Source organism: Terrapene carolina, unplaced genomic scaffold, assembly GCF_002925995.2.
Source record: "Terrapene carolina triunguis isolate 2854851 unplaced genomic scaffold, T_m_triunguis-2.0 Scaffold951, whole genome shotgun sequence".
Lineage (NCBI taxonomy): Eukaryota > Metazoa > Chordata > Testudines > Emydidae > Terrapene > Terrapene triunguis.
The window spans coordinates 4649556-4667918 of NW_020665302.1; the positions used below are offsets into that span (position 1 = coordinate 4649556).

Genomic DNA, 18363 nt, shown 5'->3' on the forward strand with positions numbered 1-18363 from the left:
TCCGCCAAGCCCAAGGAGTTACCTCTGAGATGACATGGTTCTTTCTCAGATGACACAGTACCTCTGAGTAGAGACTTGGGGTAGGATTTTCAAAAAGCACTTGCTCAGCGTTGGCCCAACTCATACCATTGATTTCAATGGAAGCAAACCGCCATTTAAAATTCTCCTTTTAAAACCTGAGCCACCAGCTGTAAGAGTCCCCATCTAAGAGGGCAGGAAACCACGCACCCTGCGTTTGAGAAAGGGGCAGTGGTGGGGCTACCATCTCCTGAACTGGCGTCTGCCCTACCTGGCCCAGGTTTGTCCCTGTTCAAGGCTGGGCCATGCCTGGTGTCCTGTAGCCGCTTCCCACCTGATGCTCAGAACGGGATTTTCAAAAGCACCGTGCATCTGCCTAACGCTGCTTCCCAGTGATCTCAATGACAAAACGCCCATCGCCTTCAAAGGAAGCAGAGTTAGGTCAATGCTGAGTGCATCAGAAACCACTTCAATAAAGATGGGAACGAATTGAGACCACATCCCAAACTCTGGAATCATTTTAGGCAGCCACAAGATGTAACCTTCCAGGGAAGCTTTAAGGCACCTTCCCAGGGAGCAAGCTGACACTGTGATTGGAGATCGTACTGGGCTCACGTCCACTCCCTTGGGAAACCAGGCAAATCTGGCCAACAGCAGAGAGAAGGGTTTTTTTTAAAGCTATGCAGTGATAAAACATATATATAAATAAATAGAACATTTGCAGCCAACACACGTGATCTGTTGCATCCTCTGTTAGCCAGAGCAGTTTTGCCGTAAGACAGCAATTCCCAGGGGGAAGGGGGCGAAGTGAAATACTTTATCAGCCGTGTACATATGTAAACCACTACCCCCGGTTGAAAAGCAAAAGCCTCTTTTCTTTTGAAACCGGGGAAGGGAAGGGCCACTGCTGGCTGCGAGCGTGGACAGAAATGACAGGCTCAGAGATGAACACTAATATTTTCACCTTCCTCGTGGGCTCGGATAAACACCCAGTTGTAGTTAATAGAAATAAAAAGGGATTCACCTGCTTTTAGTAACAGTCTTGAATTTTTTTTTTTTAAATGTACACGGATGTTTTTTAAATTATTCAAGCAGTGGGAACAATCGGTTACAAAAGTGAGCGACTGATGTTCCCTTGGGTAGCGTTCTCCATCTGAAGGGCCAGCTCCCCAGATTGCAATGCTGGTGGGGGTGCACCTCGCTGAGGTGAAGGAGTTAATGTTCTAGCCTGAAATCCTTCTCTGGTTTAACGGGGCCTTCCACAGGTGCATGCGGACTGGCATGCGTTGCTCGCAGATGAAAAAGGCTCGTCTTCCACCTGCAGATTCAAGGTGCATTTCCCTTTTGGGTTTAAAGAGCCTGGCTACCAGACCTGTGTCTGAAGCAAGAATTGGTCCTCTGGTTTAAAGGCCTGGCGTAGCAGGTTCAGATGGCAACAAATCTTCTTGGTTGCAGAATACAGAGGTGGATGGATGCCACTCGCTCTCTCTGTGTCCATCAGCAGACGACCTGAAGGAACAGAAAAACAAAACAAAAAACCCATGTAGCATTGTTACCTTTCATCACTGTTTAGAAAGCAGGACAGAATGTCCTGCCACCAAATACACACACAGCAGAGGCCAATGTGCAAATAGCATCAGCAGCGTGGAGGTGGGGGGAGGCTGAAAGTGACCAGACCAATGCACCTGAAAGCAGCCAGCCCTTGTGCTGGGGGCAAAGAAACACGGACCCCCTAAGTGAAGTTTCCAAAGCCACGCCCACTACGTGAAATGCCCATTAAACATGAACACTGCTGCTCCCCAATTCTAGGGAAGTTTTAATCCACACAAAATAAAGGTAAGCAAAAGGGATGGAGGAGAGAGAGAGAATGAGAAAGAAGGGGGAGGGAGTGAAAGCGCACACGCGCGTACCCATCTGGGCAATGCATCACATTGAAATTGCCCCGCATTAAAAATTCACCAGCCAGTGAATTTTCAAGGGATTTGTAGTAATTAGATGACAAAATGCTGGCAAATCTCAGGCTTGCCGAAGATGTTACTCAGGGGTCAAAGACTCGACACTTTTGGCTGGGTAATTTGTAAGTGTCAATCACACTCAGCCATCAGAGAGAAAGGAAAGATCTAACGGCTGAATTCTAACTAAGTCCAACGTTCTTGCCTTCAGCCACCCTGTCTGCTATCATCCCCCCTCGCTCCCGCCTTTATCTAATGCAAACGCAGCCCTCGCGAGGGACTCAAGACACAGCAGTTTAAACACAGATTTCTTTTTTTAAACTTCCTGTTTTTGATTTTTAAAACCCGGATGCCTGGAGTGAGTGAAACCTGCACAGTTATTTTCCACGTGGCTAGAAAGACGACTGCATGGCAGTAGAACGACAGTCCCTGGGCTCCCCAAATCCCAGTGCCATTTCACCTACTGGCGGAAGAACGCATAGCTCACATCCAGGCTTTCTCTAGCTGACCCTCAGCGAGCCCTCGGCCCCGTCTCAGTGGCTGGCAAATCGGGATTTTCTCATTTAGTCCCTTGCTACGTTCTTAGAATCACTTTTAAACAACGGCCTCTTATCCCACCCCTCAGGCTCCCGGGAGAAAACAACAAACCAAAACAAAGCATTTGCAGTTTAATTTGCCTCACATGATACAAAACCAAGGTCTACTCGGGCTGTCATGGAAGACCCAGGCCCCAATCCTGCGATGCACACCACCTAGGAGTCCCCTTATGCTCAGATGCAGCCCCACTGCATCTGAAGGGGATAAGCATGGATGCAGGGGGTTGGTTGCATGGAGCCCAAGGGGTCTCAGTGAGCAAACCCAGTAATAAGTCCTGAGTGCGGTAATCCAAGGAAAACTGCTGCATGAGTGACACCGACCTGACTGAGCGAGGAGGAAAGAGAGGAGCGGATTTACTCCTTTTCTTTACTCACTACCTAGGATGCTCTCCACTGACACGGCAGTTCAGTGGAGAGCAAGATGAGGCTTGTAATGCAGAGTCTTATGAAAGGGTCACCAGCTTTCAGTCACCCGGTTATAGACCCAAAGCCAGAGGACGGGTAAAGCACAGAACTGGGGAACAGGGTTTACTGGGCTCAGTTCTTGGCTCTGTTATAGACTTCCTGAGCCAAACTCTGCTCTCACTCACACCTGGCTCCATCCAAAGTAACTCCACTTCAACCCACGTTGGAGTGGCTTCCATTTTAGGGTCTTGACTCAAACTTTGACGAACTGGTGCTCTATCCTGCAAGATGTAGCGAAGCACTTAAGCACGTGCTTATCCCCCTTTGAAGTCGGTGGGATTCCTCATGTGCTTACATTTAAGCACATGCTTTGGAGCTTGGCTGGATCTGGGCCAGAACTCAGCACCTTGCAGCCTTTGAGCCACACAACATCCCTGAGAGGGATAAGCTCCATTTTACAGATGGGGAAATGGAGACGCAGAAAGGTTTGAACATTTGGCTTGAATGTGGGTACTTGAAGTTAAGCACCTAAATCAAGTGTCTTGATTGTCCACAGCACCCAGTGGCTTTGATGGGACCTCTGGAAGCTCAGCAGGCTCAACAATCAAGCTACACTGATTCAGGTGCCCATCGTCAGGCATTCAGTTTTGAAAGTGTTGATTTAAGTGGCTTGGCCAAGGTCCCATCCTCATCACCACGGCAAAGGCCTAAGGGGCATAGCTCCTTGCAGACTGAACATCACCTGGATCGATCTCTAGCTAGGGTCTTAAGGTGGTCTGGCTGGATATTCAGCATATGTCCATCACTGGTGATCTTAGTGCATCACCGAAGCTTTCAGCCAAGGTCCCCCATGGAGTCACATTCTATTCTCATCTACTACTAGCATAACCCCAGAAGCTGCCACTCTCGCCTTGTGAATCATTCCAGGCTCACACACGTTTAAGAGCAGAATTTGACCAAGAAACCTGTAGCACTGTTGGGCATAGGACCCAGGACTCCTAACTGAAACATCATCCTCCCTCTCGGGGTACATTGGGATCAATGCGTTTCAGATCAGGGATCTGCTGAACCAAACTTCACTCAAGTTTATGGCCATCACCCTTTGATGGAATAGAATCATAGAATCATAGAATCTCAGGCTTGGAAGGGACCTCAGGAGGTATCTAGTCCAACCCCCTGCTCAAAGCAGGACCAATCCCCAACTAAATCATCCCAGCCAGGGCTTTGTCAAGCCGGGCCTTAAAAACCTCTAAGGAAGGAGATTCCACCACCTCCCTAGGTAACCCATTCCAGTGCTTCACCACCCGCCTGGTGAAAAAGTTTTTCCTAATATCCAACCTAGACCTCCCCCACTGCAACTTGAGACCATTGCTCCTTGTTCTGTCATAACAACCCTATAATTCATAGCTGTTTATTCACGCCACGTTCGAGATACAACAAAGAACTGATTGATTCACAAGAGTGTGTGCAAGTTATTTTAGGTCATCAAAAAATCACAGGGGCGTGTGTCTAGTTGCATTCACTTCACCCACGTTTTGTGTGTTTAAAGGATGTCATTGCCCACTTTCTAAACCCTGTGGCTCACACCTGTTTCCGGACTGCCAGCAAGGAAGAAGGAAAAGTGTGAGGAGAGGTAAAGACTGAGGAGGGGAAGGTGTAGGACTGTCAAATAGCAGAGGCTGGGTGCTGTGGCAAAGACGACACAATCTAGGGGAACTGGGCTTATACAGAGGGGACAGTTTGGGCACCAAAACACCAAGAATTTTAGTGTGGGTGCGGCTGACCCATCAGACAGATCCCAGGACAGAGCAGTCCTACTATATGCGACAAAGATTTCCCAAAATACTAAAAAAATCTAAGCCTTAGAAAAACAGCCCTCTTCCTCGATCCCTCCTGTGGGCTAAGTTTTGTAAGATTCAGCTTGTTACAGAAACACAAGAACAGAAGAAAATTACATTTGAAAAGAAGAGACACACTTTTGTGTAGCAATCTTGCCAAATCTCACCGTAGGATGGCGCGACCGTTATATCAGTGGTAACTCAGCCAAACGGCATTCTGTTGATCTCGGCCCATAGAAATGCCCTATGTAAATGAGCTAAGGGGACTGTTAACGTTGGTCTAGGTTTTGCCTTAATCTAAAAAGTAATTTAACAGCTGTGAAATGCTGCCCAACAACAGAGCAGATGAGAGTTGGGGCTATTTTTGCTAGCCAACAGCAGGATTTTAGTTCTGTTATAAACATTTAAATAGCATTAATTTTGTGTTAGGGCACCTAGAACGTTGCAAAGGTGTCTTTTTTATTGTTATTTACATTGAAGGACATATAAGCAACCATGCAAAACACACATGCTGGCAGGTAGATGAGGGCAGAGCTAAGGTTGTGTGGGGTATTTTATCTCTGCAGTTTCCACAGTTCCTTCCCTTTTTTCAGTAGAACTTTAACTTTGAATTTCTTGGCTTTCAGCCATTCGTGTTTTTAAACTACAACATTCCACTAAGGGTTTTTTCCCCCCTCCCTGTAAGTTATTGATAAATATTTACAACTTTAACTCAATGAATTTTTCCCTTTGGAATAGATAAAATATGGATCTGGCCCCATATACACACCCACATGCGCACAGCGAGTGAAAGAACCAAGCCACTTGCTGTGATATCCCATTGAAGATCTATCAGACCAGACCCTGGTCCCTGGGAGATGCTCTCCAGAATTGCAAAGGAGCCGGCCAATGGAACATACTCTGCGTTTGAAGTCTTTCAGGCTTCAGTTGAGCAAAACACTCAGGATAAAGTGTAAAGGATGTAAGTGATTTAGGAGCTTAAGCTCTACTGAAAGACTCTTGGAATCTGAATAAGACTCAAGCCTGATCTGCACTACAATGTTGCTCCCACCAGTGTAAGCCCCCCACTAAATCGACTTAATTGCATGAGAGGCGTAGCACTTAGGTCGCTCACAGCCAACAGAAAACGCAAGGATGGCCATGCAAAACAATTTTGTAGTGTAGACTTTCCTGTAGGCTCATAAGTACCTGCGTCACTTTTAAAAATAGGTCTGAAGCTCCTAAGTCACTTAGGTATTTTAGAAAATGTTACCCTTAAAAACATGCTTAACTACATGCTAGAGTCGCACTGACTTCAAAAAGATTTGAGCGTGTGCTTAAGAAAGTGCTGCACTGAACTGGGACCTTGACCTCCTTGAGAAATATTCATACAGGGAGACAATGGCAGCATGACTTGCAGCCACGGAATAAGGGCTCAGGATGCATGCTTAGGTGTGACTAAGCAGGAGTGATCCTCCAGCCTCTTCCTGCAGTTCCAGGAACATACCGATTGCCACATGGGATCAGCCCAGTGCAGTCTCCGGCCTGACAGTGGCCAGGACCAGCTCCTTCAGAGCACAGTCCCAGAAACCTTGCAGTAGACAACTGCGGAAAATCCTGCCTATGGAGGAAGTTCTGCCCTAGTCCCTGCCAGTCAGACGTCGTTGTATGTCCTGGAACAGGCGGATATAATAAAACCCATTGTTTTTTCAAGGACTCTGTTTAGTCCTATTGTACATCATCCACTCCCCCGCTCTTACAACCCTCCTCAAACTCTTCACTTCCTGCACCCTTTGGTTCTTGCCATCACGGCTTGACAAAAGATAATGCAGCAGGGCTTCAATCTAACATTGTGGCTGTCTCCAACAGCAGCCAATGCAAAATGTCTCAGAGAAATTTCCCAATACCTCCTATAAATGCACTCCCATGTGCCACAATGTACCAAGGGAGGAAGTTCCTTCCTAAACTCAGTCCGTTGATGGTTTTATAGTCTGGGATAAGGATGAAAGCTCATCTGATTGCATCCCTGTGAAAAGCCATATGCTAGTCTTATTCACAGGTCTAACCTTTTATTAAAAATGTCACCATGAGGTTTGACTCAGCAGTATCTTGCCTCAGTGAGTTCCACAAGTTAAAAAGGGAAATAGTTTTATATGCAATTATTAGTTTTATATGTATTGCCATTGAGGGCCCTCCTTTATTATAACAGAGTACACGGGCAACAAAGAAGCCTTTCTGGGCACAATTCACTATTATATGTATATCTCATCTCAGCTCCTCTTGCTCATCTTTCCAATGACACATTTATGTTTATAAGCAGTGCTGTGTGCAATCATTTACACAGTACCTTTGTTCAACCTTGTGCCCCAGCCTTAGAGCATTATAGTGAACCAATGGGGACTGCTCCATCACTTGCGACGCATGCAGACGACCTGCAGAACAACAGGAGGGTACTGAGAGGCAGCCATACGCTCTCGCATTCTGCTGCTGCACACCATCGCCTCAAGCTGCACTGCCATGGTTTGACGCCCTCACAGCCTCTTGTGTGAATTACAGCCTTGTGCTCCCAACTCCTTTATTCTCTCTCTGGCTGGTGAAGGTAATGGCAAGAAGAAAGGAGAATTCATGGCTGAGGGGGACAGTGGAGGTCAAAGGTTCTGGAGTTCCAATATTTCTTTATCTTCTGGTGTGACATGGGGAAGAGAACGAGCCCTTTCCAACCTTTACTCCACAGTTCATAGTTCAGATAATTCTGGCCTAGCCTAGGAGGACTATATGGTGGTTTGAGGAGAGACGGAGGTTCCTAGATTACTGAATATCTTCTGTACCGACTCAGAGCTCCGTAGGCCCAACAGATCAGTGTTTCTCGGGGAGCTAGACAACTCAAGGCGAATTGTAACAACTGTACCACACAGGGATAAGAGTCTGGTCGCCATTCTTTTCCTCTGGATCGACTGGGTGTGTACATGGCCTCAACTCTAGCTGGAGCGCCAGCGTCACTACCAAGGGCAACCCAGCACACAGGACAGGATGCGTCCGCTACTCCCTGAACAGAGTGCTGAGGCACTCACCCCGAAGTTGGGCTTTTTAAAGATCCTGGCAGATTCTACTGGTCAGGCTAGAACACCTTCCTCCCTGCCCCAAAAACACATGCGCACTGAATTCAGCAAAACCACCACTTCATAGGTGTTAAGTCCAAAAGGGACCATTCTGATCATTTAGCTCGACCTCCCAGAGAATGCTGGATCATTTAAAGAGCTAGAGACCTCTTGCTCAGTTTGGTTTGGGGTATTCGTTCATTCCTGAGGAACAACACAGGCTGGCTCAAATATACTTGGAGAGAGCCACGGGGCCATTTCCTACCTCTCCCTGCCCCTCCACCAAGGCTCCTAACCTCACCATAGAGAACGGCAGCTCAATTCGAGAGCTCACTCTAGAACGCAAAGGGCCATTACATGGAGCTACTGCACCAGCTCCGGCGCAGATGCTGAAGTCAAATACCGAAGGCACTTGCTGCCAATGCCCTCAGGAGGGATGTTAAGATGTCTGCCTTCCACAGTCGCCCCTTCCATTTCCATGCCTTGCTGACAGATTTTTATGCTATTTCGTCCGCGTACGGCACTGGTTTGCATATTTCACCAATTCAGGTCACATCGTGTACACATATGCCTCAGCCAACGTTTGTTGATATTCTCGCTACCTCTCTCCTAGTTCCAGTTTGGGGTGAAAGCCTTCCTTATTAGCCAATTTGGATACCCATTTACTGTGAATTACTGAGCCTGATTATTATTCATGAATGGATAAATCTGAAATCTCAGTCTCTGCTATGTGATTTTTCTCCCTCTCGAATGCATATATTTAGGGAAAATAGGAGGCAGTGTGTATCACTCTCTCTCTCTCTCTCTCACACACACACACACACACACACACACACACCATAGAAGGAAAATCTGGACAGTGGCTTTTCACAGCCCTAATTTACTTTTTAACCAGCGTACGTGGATCTGCCCCAATCAGCACTGATGTTCACTTAGATGGGACACAGTATGCAGGTGGACGCTAGCATTGTGTTACCTGCAGGCACAGAGGGGGTGAGGTGAGGGATGCTTTAAACCGGAGCAGGAATGGAAACTGGAGGTTATGGGACAGAGAGCCAACACCACCCAGGAGCTCAGAAAATTGGAGCATTTTGACTGCTGGGTGCAGGAGGCTTAAGAACACATTCCAGCCCAATGCACACAGCACTGGCTTATGACGCGGAGAGTGAAAGTCCGACGAGGCAGGAGTAGTTTCGGGCTGCCATGCAATCTTCTATAATTGATGCCAGGTTCTCCAGCAGGGTAGGCAGAGGGTTTTTAAAATTTAAAGGGCATAAATAATGATGAAAGAACGTAATTACTAGCTAAGGAAAGAGTCCAAAACGCTACATTAAAAAAAAAAAAAAAAAAAAAAAAAAAACCCAAAGAAATCACAGCGCACCTGCACAAACAGCGGGGACTTGTACTGTGGACTCCACAATAATAATCACTGGCACTTACTGCATGCAGCCGTTTCCAGCCGGAGAGACACAAGGTATTTTATAGATGGGGAAACTGAGACAACGAGGTTAAGCAACTTGACTACCGCCACATTTCCTAGCTGCCCTTGCAGTCAAAGGGAATGAGGGAGGCAGTGTGGCCTAATGGATAAAGCGTTGGACTAGACTCAGACTTGCGCTCTATTCCTAGCTCTTCCTCCAGCCTGCCGAGTGACCTTGGGCAAGTCACTTCACCTCCCTGTGCCTCAGTTTCCTCATCTGTAAAAATGGGGATGACAATCCAGACCTCGTCTGTAAAGTGCTTAGAGATCTACTGGTGAAGTCAGGCATTATTAGTATTATTCTAAACTAGAGCTTGCTCATGGGTGGGGAATACCGCAGGCTCTTCCATAGCTGACCTTTGAGAGACTTTGGTAACTTCAGCTGAAATGCCAAGTTGCCAGCTTCAACCTGCAATTATTGTGCAGCTACAGGGAACCTGACAAGCTGGGGACCTGGGCTGGACCCCTACATCTGCACACACAGATTGCGGTATTTGCACACTTCAACGGGAGGCATCCTCTTCAGAAAATCTGGCACATGGTTTGCAATTGCTTTGATAATCCAGCGGTACCCAAAATGAAAGAGAGAATGCATGGGATGTGCGTGCCGCTCAGAGAAGTGCAAAAAGGGCTAAGTCGCAGGGGGTGATGTGGCCACCTTTTCCTTTGTGGGTTGTTCAGCAGAGCAGGCAGGGTTACAGAGGAGAATGACCATCGGCACTGACCCATGGGACTAAAGAGCTTACACACACCCTTGCAAGGATCCAGCAGCTGGCTGAAGCTCGGACGCGGGAAGGCAGGGAGCATGCTGCAACAACGCAGCAAGCTGCGAGTTCTTCCTTCATCCCCAGCAAAGGGCAGGGAAACAACGTTCACTGTGTCCGCCGCACTGGTTTCTTTGAATTCTGCCTAGAGATGTAGGTAGGGTCTTGTGACAGAATACACCCCTGCATTCACTGCCTACACAATACTGTAATGATCTTTGTACAAGGTATTTCTTGTAAGGTTTCATCTGAAAACTCATAATTTGCTGCTCAGTATTGTCCTGATCAAATGTGTGTGGCAACACTGTATGTGAAGTTATAAGATTCCCCAGCCTGATGCTAAGAGTGCATGTTCAAGATCCACATAGCACCAAACTGGTCCAAAAGGCCTGTCTCGAACAAAAGAGCGCATGTTTGCCTTAATTTGCATGTAAGCAGTAAACAGAGTTATCAAGCAGGAAGGCAAAACCAAGGAGGCTCAGACGGGGGGAAAAAACCAGCAGGGAACATCCTTCCACACAGACTCTGTCCCCTAGTTTCCAGATGGAAATGTTTTTCAAAAGGGGGATGGAAACTATAAAAAGAGGCAACACCCCAAGCCACCCCTCTTCCTCTCCCTGCTCACCTCATTTCTGCATCTAAGAAGACAAAAGGAAACCGCCCCTGAACTCTGGACCTAGGTACCAGAGTGATGCAAGGACACACACACACACACACACAAACACACACAGAGATCATCAAGCTTTCTTGAGTAGGCAGCAACACAAGGTGTCACGGAGTCACCGGGCGATGCTCTGGAACTACTCCATACGAAGCCAGTCAGGACTCTGGGGGAGCCTCCTCTTTCTGAGTAGACTGTCGCCAGGGCAAGACGCTTACACAGCTTCGATCTTGCTGGGTCTGACCTCAGAGCATTGAGCATCCCCTTCCTCATGGGCGCTTCCCGCAGCGAGTCTGCCTGGGCAGGGCTCCTGGGGAAGCCAGAGGGCCCTGCATCGCAACTCCGCAGTGACTCTCAGCCAGCAGGAATGCAGTATAGAACAGAACATGTTAGCACAAAAATCAGTGACTTTCAGCCAAGTCCATCTTGGAGAGTCCTGTGCCAGACGCCCTGGAATTCCCCTCTTCCAGTCCCCCCAAGCAGACTGCCCAGCTTCCAGCCACCTGACCTCCAACACGCCCACTGCTCCTCCTCCTCGTCTCTGTCCTGCTTCCTGGGCAAAAAGTGTCACCTGGTCGCATCCCCCTCCTGGGTGTCTCAGGTTATGAAAGGCACCGGCCATAGCCTGCGTGCAGACAGCTGGGCAGCCTCACTGCCCCGAGGGCCTCAGCAAAACATCACACACCCAATGCTCACCACCGAAATACTGGTGCAGTGCACAGGGAAACTGAGGCACACGCAGGATTAGTATAGGACAGTAAGACTCGCATGTAACATAAGATGAATAAAAGCCCACGTCGTCACACCAGGGTACAGCACGGGAAACAACAGCACGGCAGGCTTGGATGCTGGTTTAACATCTACATGCGGATTGCAGGCTATCTCCTGTGGTTTCCCTTCTGTCTGGGGTATGGGATGGACCAGAGAAACCCCACAGACCCTGGCCAAAATTTTCCAAAAGTGGTTTGTGATTTTGGATGCCCAATTTAAGTTGATTTTCAGGAAGTGCTGAGCACTTAAAATGCACAACCCTTTAAGATGTCCCCAAAATAGGGGCACTCAAAATCACTGTTGAAAATCTCGGCTGATAGGTTTATTACGGTCTGTATTAAGCCGGTATTATTGTTGTCCCATAGTAGGTACTGCTGCCACTGAGGCCTTTGGCAATGGGCAGCTATGCATTAAAGCTCAGTTACATGAAACCATATTACTTTATCTAACTCAGTAAAAAGGCTACATTCTAATCAAACCCTGTCCCTGTTGTCTCCGCCCTCTCTGTGGTCTTTGGTCTCCAGTTCCCTTCTTCCCAACACACAACTGAGCTGGATTCTTAGCTGGTGTCAATCAGCAGAATTCAATGGACCTATGCCAATTTACACCACTGGAGGATCTGACTGACAACACTTCATTTAAATATATATTTATTTGTTTGGTGATCCATGACGGGGGCTGCTAGGTACCACCATAAAACAAATAATAAATAATACTAATAATTCCCAGCCAAAATAAACACATTAAGATGGAGGTCATGTTGAGAATGCACGTAAGGCTAAAAATCAATATAGGGATATTTGGGGAATTAACGATAAGGGACGTGAGAAGAGTTTGTATTATTCCATCATTAGGTTCATTTGAGACCAAAAAAGGTCTTGCGATGGGTGCTAAATTTCTTAAAGGACACATTTACAATTTCATTTCAATTCAAACTAATTAATGGATATACTTGTACGTTGTCAGAAAATCCCTTTTGAGTAAGTGCTGTAATTTCAGGGGCAGACTTCATGGTGTTCTTCGTACATAACAAAGAAGTTGAATCCTTGCTTGAAGAGTAAAAATCAACTCAAATTGTACCATGGAGCTGTGATCAGCACCTCCATAATATTCTCTCTCTGTCTCTCTCTCTCACACACACACACACACCTGCGTAGCTGTGATCAGCGCCTCCATAACAATACACACATACGTACATACACGCATACATACATTATATATGTACATACAGGTAAAAGCTTCCCCCACCAACATTAAAGAGATTTGTTTGAAACTAAATTGTCTGAAAAATTGGCCAATGCCAACTGCTGAATGAGATAAGTATCATTAAGGGAAAAGAAAGTCTTCATTACTTTCAAAGAGGAAAAGCCTGTACACCAATGGGGAATAACATGTTTTAAAACATATCAAAGGGTTAAATTAATTTTCATTAAAATTTAAATGCGAGAAGGCTCCCTTCCCCCCCTCCCCTGCGCCTTTGAACGTTTGACTGGCAACCATTTCATATTTCAATCTCGGCAGAACAAATTGAATTAGATGTTGAAACCAAACTCTGCTCTGTTCTCTAAAGCCTACATGCTCTGCTTGCGCTAATCCTTTTCGTTGCTGCTACACAGCACAGAGACGCTCAGCAAGAAATCTGCCCTGCCATAAAAGACAATACGAAAGGAAGGGGGGAGGGAAACCCAACAACCCCACAACCCCGTCAAGCCTTGCTTAAGTTGTCTTCCACGTGTGCTTTAAAAAGGCTGGAGTCAGAACCCCCATTCTGACCCCCACCAGTTGTCATCAGGGTAGAATGGATATCAACTATTTGTCGTCTTTCCACTCCTCTACTCGCTCCCTAGCCATACCTTTTTAAAAAACATTTAAAATGAACCAGAATCTCGACTTATCTTTTACATGATTTCCACCCACCCCCACCCAGCCTTCTAGTTCTCATTTCCAAATATGCAAATTCCATCTGCACAAGCCAATTGGAAACTTCCCCATCAAAAGATGCATCTCTACCCAGCCTGTCTTCTCAATTTCATGCCGTGAAATCATCATAATCTCGATGACCTCACAGCTATCAGAGATCAATAACAGGGCTTTCTCTTTGTTTTTCCCTCCCCAAAGGCACAGTAGATAAAGGTACCACAGACTGAGCAGGAGACAGGAATGCCACAATGGTTATTAATCACTGATATCACTGTAGCTCTTAGGAGTCCGGTCATGATCCAGATCCCTTTGTGCCAGGAGTTGTACAAACCCAGAGCAAGAAGATGGTGCCCCTGCCTCAAAGAGCTTCCAATCAGTCTTAACCCCATCCCTTTTCCTGACAAGCTGACACACCACTTTAACCTTTCCATGCCTCAGTTTACCAATCTGCAACATGAGGGCAATGTACATCCTTCCTCTTAAGAGGGTTGGGAGAATCACTGCATAAGGGCTACAGTGACATTTAGTGCACTAGTCTTGCTCCACTGCAGAGATGAACCTAAATCTTGGGCGTCAAGCAAAAGTGAGTTTGCCTATTACCAAGTGGACGTTTGGTCAAGTAACAAAACCACCAATGCAGTTCACAGATTCCTAGATTCCAAGGCCAGAAGGGACCACTGTGATCATCTAGTCTGACCTCCTGCATAACGCTGACCAGCGACCTGCCCCACGATAACTCCTAGAGCCGAGCTTTTAGCAAAACATCCCATCTTGAGTGTAAAAATTGTCAGTGATGGAGAATCCACCACGACCCTTGGTAAAATGATTCCAGTGGTTAATGAACCTCACTGTTAAAAGTTGACCCCTTATTTCCAGTCTGAAATTGTCGAGCTTCCACTTCCAACCCCTGGATCACCTTCGCCCTTTCGCTGCTATTTGAAGAGCCCATTATTCAATACTTGTTCCCCATGTAGATACTTAACAGTCCAGTTCAGCATGACTGGAGCTGCAGGCAACATTAAAGGGATGATGGTGCCTTTGTTCCCGGTGCCTACAAAGGACTGGAAGGGCAGAATGCTCTGGATCAGGCCAGAGGTACATGGGGAGAGCTCTGTGTCTATTGTTGCCAGACTCTACCCTGCCTGTGCAATTCCCGGCTCTAACCAATGCTCACCGTCCTTTCCCCTCACGCTGCTCCCTCCCCACCCCCACGTCTCTCCTCTTGCTCCCTTCTCAAGAGGAAGGTGTTAACAGCAGATGCATCTGGAGGCATCCTTATATTAGAGCCATTCCAAAAGGACAAATGGTATCTCAAGGCCCTGTACTTATTCCAGACGCACAGCATGGAGCAGACAGTTATTTAACCCAGCTTGGATTATTCCTGTGGTCATGTAGCCACCTTTCCTTTCATCCGCAGAGCCCTGATGCTGAGCGTGCTTCCGTCACAAACGGGAGCCCGGGAAGGCAGACGTATTAGAAAGGTTATTGGTCAGATGCAGGCCCAGATGTGTTTTGAGTCACTATTCAGGAGGCCACCGGTGTTGTGGGTTTAACAAAAGTCCAATAATAAGTAAGGTTATGAGCATCCCACTGCTAGGCGTATTGGTAAGAGTCTTGCAACAATAGACAGCTATCACAGAGAAAAACAGCCTCTCTCACACTAATACATAGCACACAAAACCAACACATGCCACTAAGAGCTAGCAGACTATTGCGCACACAAGGGGCTAGTTCTGAGGACACAGCTAAGACTGAAAGAGGGTGTGTGTGGGGGGACCTTTTCCTTAGAAATATTAAAACTAGACCGGGCAAAGCAATTGAAAACTAGGGCGCACCCCAGGATTGGCAGGGAGAGTAGATGCCCTCATTGGCCTTCGTCATCCCGTGACACCTGGGTAACCTCAAGAGGTTTATGAGCAGGTGCCTTTCCTGACCTGTTCTACTCACACAGTCCACAGAGCAGGTAACATTTTCAAAAGCACGTAGATGACTTAGGAGCCTAATTTTCAACTTAAGTTAATGGAACGTCAGTCTGAGCTCATTCCTTTGTTGGGTTTTGCTTTACCATCAGAGAAAACAACTCAGGGTCATGGCTTTGCCTCTTTTGATTCTGGAAGTCACTCTGGGAATCAGGGGAATTGGAAGAAAGACACTCTTGGTTCCACTGCAGGAGGAAGAAATTCGGAATGACTCAGGCCTCTTTCGGAGCCGAAGTTCGGACAATGCGTGTTGCTCTTGGTGGCGAACAAGTCTGACTCGGGGGTCTCCACTGTTGGAAGTCACTTTTGTGATGGATCTGTGCAATGACCATATGTGGTGGTCACTAACTGCCTGCTCACAAGTCTGATTCCTGGGAGGTGACGGGCCACTGGTGTTACTCTGTTCTGATGGCACCTGTTCCAGAAGTCGATGGCTTTGAGGCAGAGGGGTGAGGAGTGGGCACCCCCTTGCTTGTTTATCCAGCACATGGTCATCATGTTGTCTGCGACGATCACCACAACTGAGTTTTGGAGAAGAGGCAGGAACGGCATACAGGCCACTCTGATGGCCGAGTTCTGGGATGTACACATGCAGCCCCCTGTTGTTTGGGAACCAGATGACTCAGATCTACAGGTGGTGCAAGTGAGCTCTCCATCCTGTCTCTGACACATCTGTGATGAAGACCTTTGCTGGGGAGGGGACTGAGAACGGGAACCCTTTTCAAGTGTTTGAGGGTGTCAGCCAGCTCCTAGTAACAGGATACAGTACTTCCACCTTCTTGTCTATCAGGAGTTTCACTGGAGAATCGACTGCCCTGAACCAGAGCTGGCAAGTGGCACCATGTACATGTTGAGGTGGCTGCTGGACTCAGCTGCATCGGTGGCCCCAGTGCTGGGTGATTGGCATCAATGTCATCAATGCTGACTTTGACGGGGTTTTCTTCCTGCCTTTCTTCTCACTGCTAGACCCCAGGATGCGGTGTCTGCTCAGAGAAGAACTTGCTGAGGGTCACCCCATGGGTTCCTCGGAGGCGGATGTCTCCTTCAGGCTGAGGTGACATGCATCAACTGCTTGAGCAGGTGAAGTCTGAGCCACGTGTCCCTGGGCGCACGAATCCTTGACAAGAATGATTTGCACACCAAGTACCTATCAAGGATGCGACCCTCCCCCAGACAGACAGGGCATCAGCTGTGCCCATCGATGAGAGGGATGAGTTCGTTGTAGGTCGGGTAGAGCCCAAACCCCGAAGGCTTGGAGTCCACCATGGCAGTTAGCATGAAGCACCCTGCCCTGCTGTGCCCGGGTGGGTGTCTCTTGATCTTTTTTTCTTAGTTTTGGAACGTCCCGTTTCAAAGAATTAACAATGGAGGAAAGCGATGAAAGACTCTTCACAAAACTAATGAGTCTGAAGCTCACGAAAGAGCAGTGGGTCAGACAGTCGCCAGGAACCATGTCGCTGCCGAGTCAGAGAACGGAGGGACCGTGACCTCCCAGCTCTTCATGCCCTCACACGGGAGCGTGAGGTGGCATAGGGCATGTGTACAGCCCTGATGGATGCTGCTCCTCAAAAACATCTGATCGAGTGCCTGAGGGGCCAGTGCACCTACAGCGGGAGCCGCACTGACACACCATTAAGGAAGAAATGAAAGTCATTGCACTTAAATACACACACAAATTTCTGATTGGTGCAACAATTTGAAACGCTGTCTCGCGCCCGTCTGCGCATGCAGAAAGTGAAAATGCAGCCACGTCTAGCCACCTGCACTGAAGAGGAGTTTACGATAAATCTACCCAATTAAAAAAAAATCCCAAAATAAATTTCTCCCTAGAAACTCAGCAACCAAAAAACCATCTATATGAATAGAATATTAAGTTAAACCTGAAAACGTGCAGCGGAAGGCTGGAATTCACATTAAGGGTGAAATGTGCCATCTGTATCTGTCCCCCACACCATAAGCAAATGCACATAAAAAAATCTGTAGCAGCCACTATCCGGCAGCCACTGTCCTTGCACGAGCGCCACTGGTTGCGGGCACTAGTGCTGGGTGAGCAGGATTTGCTGCGGGGGCGCAGGATTTGCTGCGGGGAGCTATAACCTGCAATCGCAGGCACCGAAGGGTGCAGCAGGCCTGGCTTATTTATTAGCATGCAATGGTTTCCACAGAAGCTGTTCCATCCTCCCTAGAGCCTTCGGGACTGTGTCCCCTCCTTGCGCCCCACGCCAGGGAGCAATGCCAATTACCACTCAAGGCAGCATGAACAAGACACTGTAAGTAGCTTACCAGTCAAAGGAAGAAGGCAGTGCAACATCTTGAATCCTATTACATGCCACTTTGGGGCTAGGTGGCTTTTGTTTTGTGTCACAGCGTTTCACTTCCATCCTACTTTGCCAGCGAATTTAGCCCTGATGAGAAGCATCAGACTGACAAGCCCTCTCTGCACAGAGCCGGCATATCTGGGCATGGTACCCACACACTGGCTCACCACGATACACGGAGTGTTCAGCCCCCTGGGTCAGAGGAGCTCACTGTCTGTGTCCCACTCCATCTCTGGCCTCTCCGCTGAGATGGCGAGAGGTCCCAATTGGATTTCACTGCGATGGTGCGGCGGCTACCTGCCCACTAGAAACGGGACTAAGATCTCAGTCTCGTTTCATCCCTGCGACGCCTTTGCTCGCTGCAAACCCGAGACTCTAGAGGGGACTGGCTGCATGCTGCGAGCCCTGAGCTAGCCAAACCCCTCCAATACGACAGCCGTCTAGAGCAGTTTGTAGCAGGTGACTGTAGAATGTCACAGCGGTGTCTGAACAGCACAGCTGTCATCCAGCCCCGTGGTAGCATCTCAGTGACCTTGAGGCGCCTGGTCCCTACAGATGGAGCGAGGCGGCGCAAGTCAGCGGTG

At 47.8% G+C, this 18363-nt stretch overlaps 1 protein-coding gene across 1 annotated transcript in view; it reads right to left on the reverse strand.

Moving 5' to 3' along the window:
• Nucleotides 1–964: 964 nt before the first annotated feature.
• RBM19 (RNA binding motif protein 19) overlaps nucleotides 965–18363 on the reverse strand; it is a 112163-nt gene continuing 94764 nt past the window's right edge. The window contains exon 25 of the mRNA XM_024213676.3: nucleotides 965–1527. The gene's annotated coding sequence lies outside the window, so the exon portion shown is untranslated. The remainder of the gene's footprint in view (nucleotides 1528–18363) is intronic.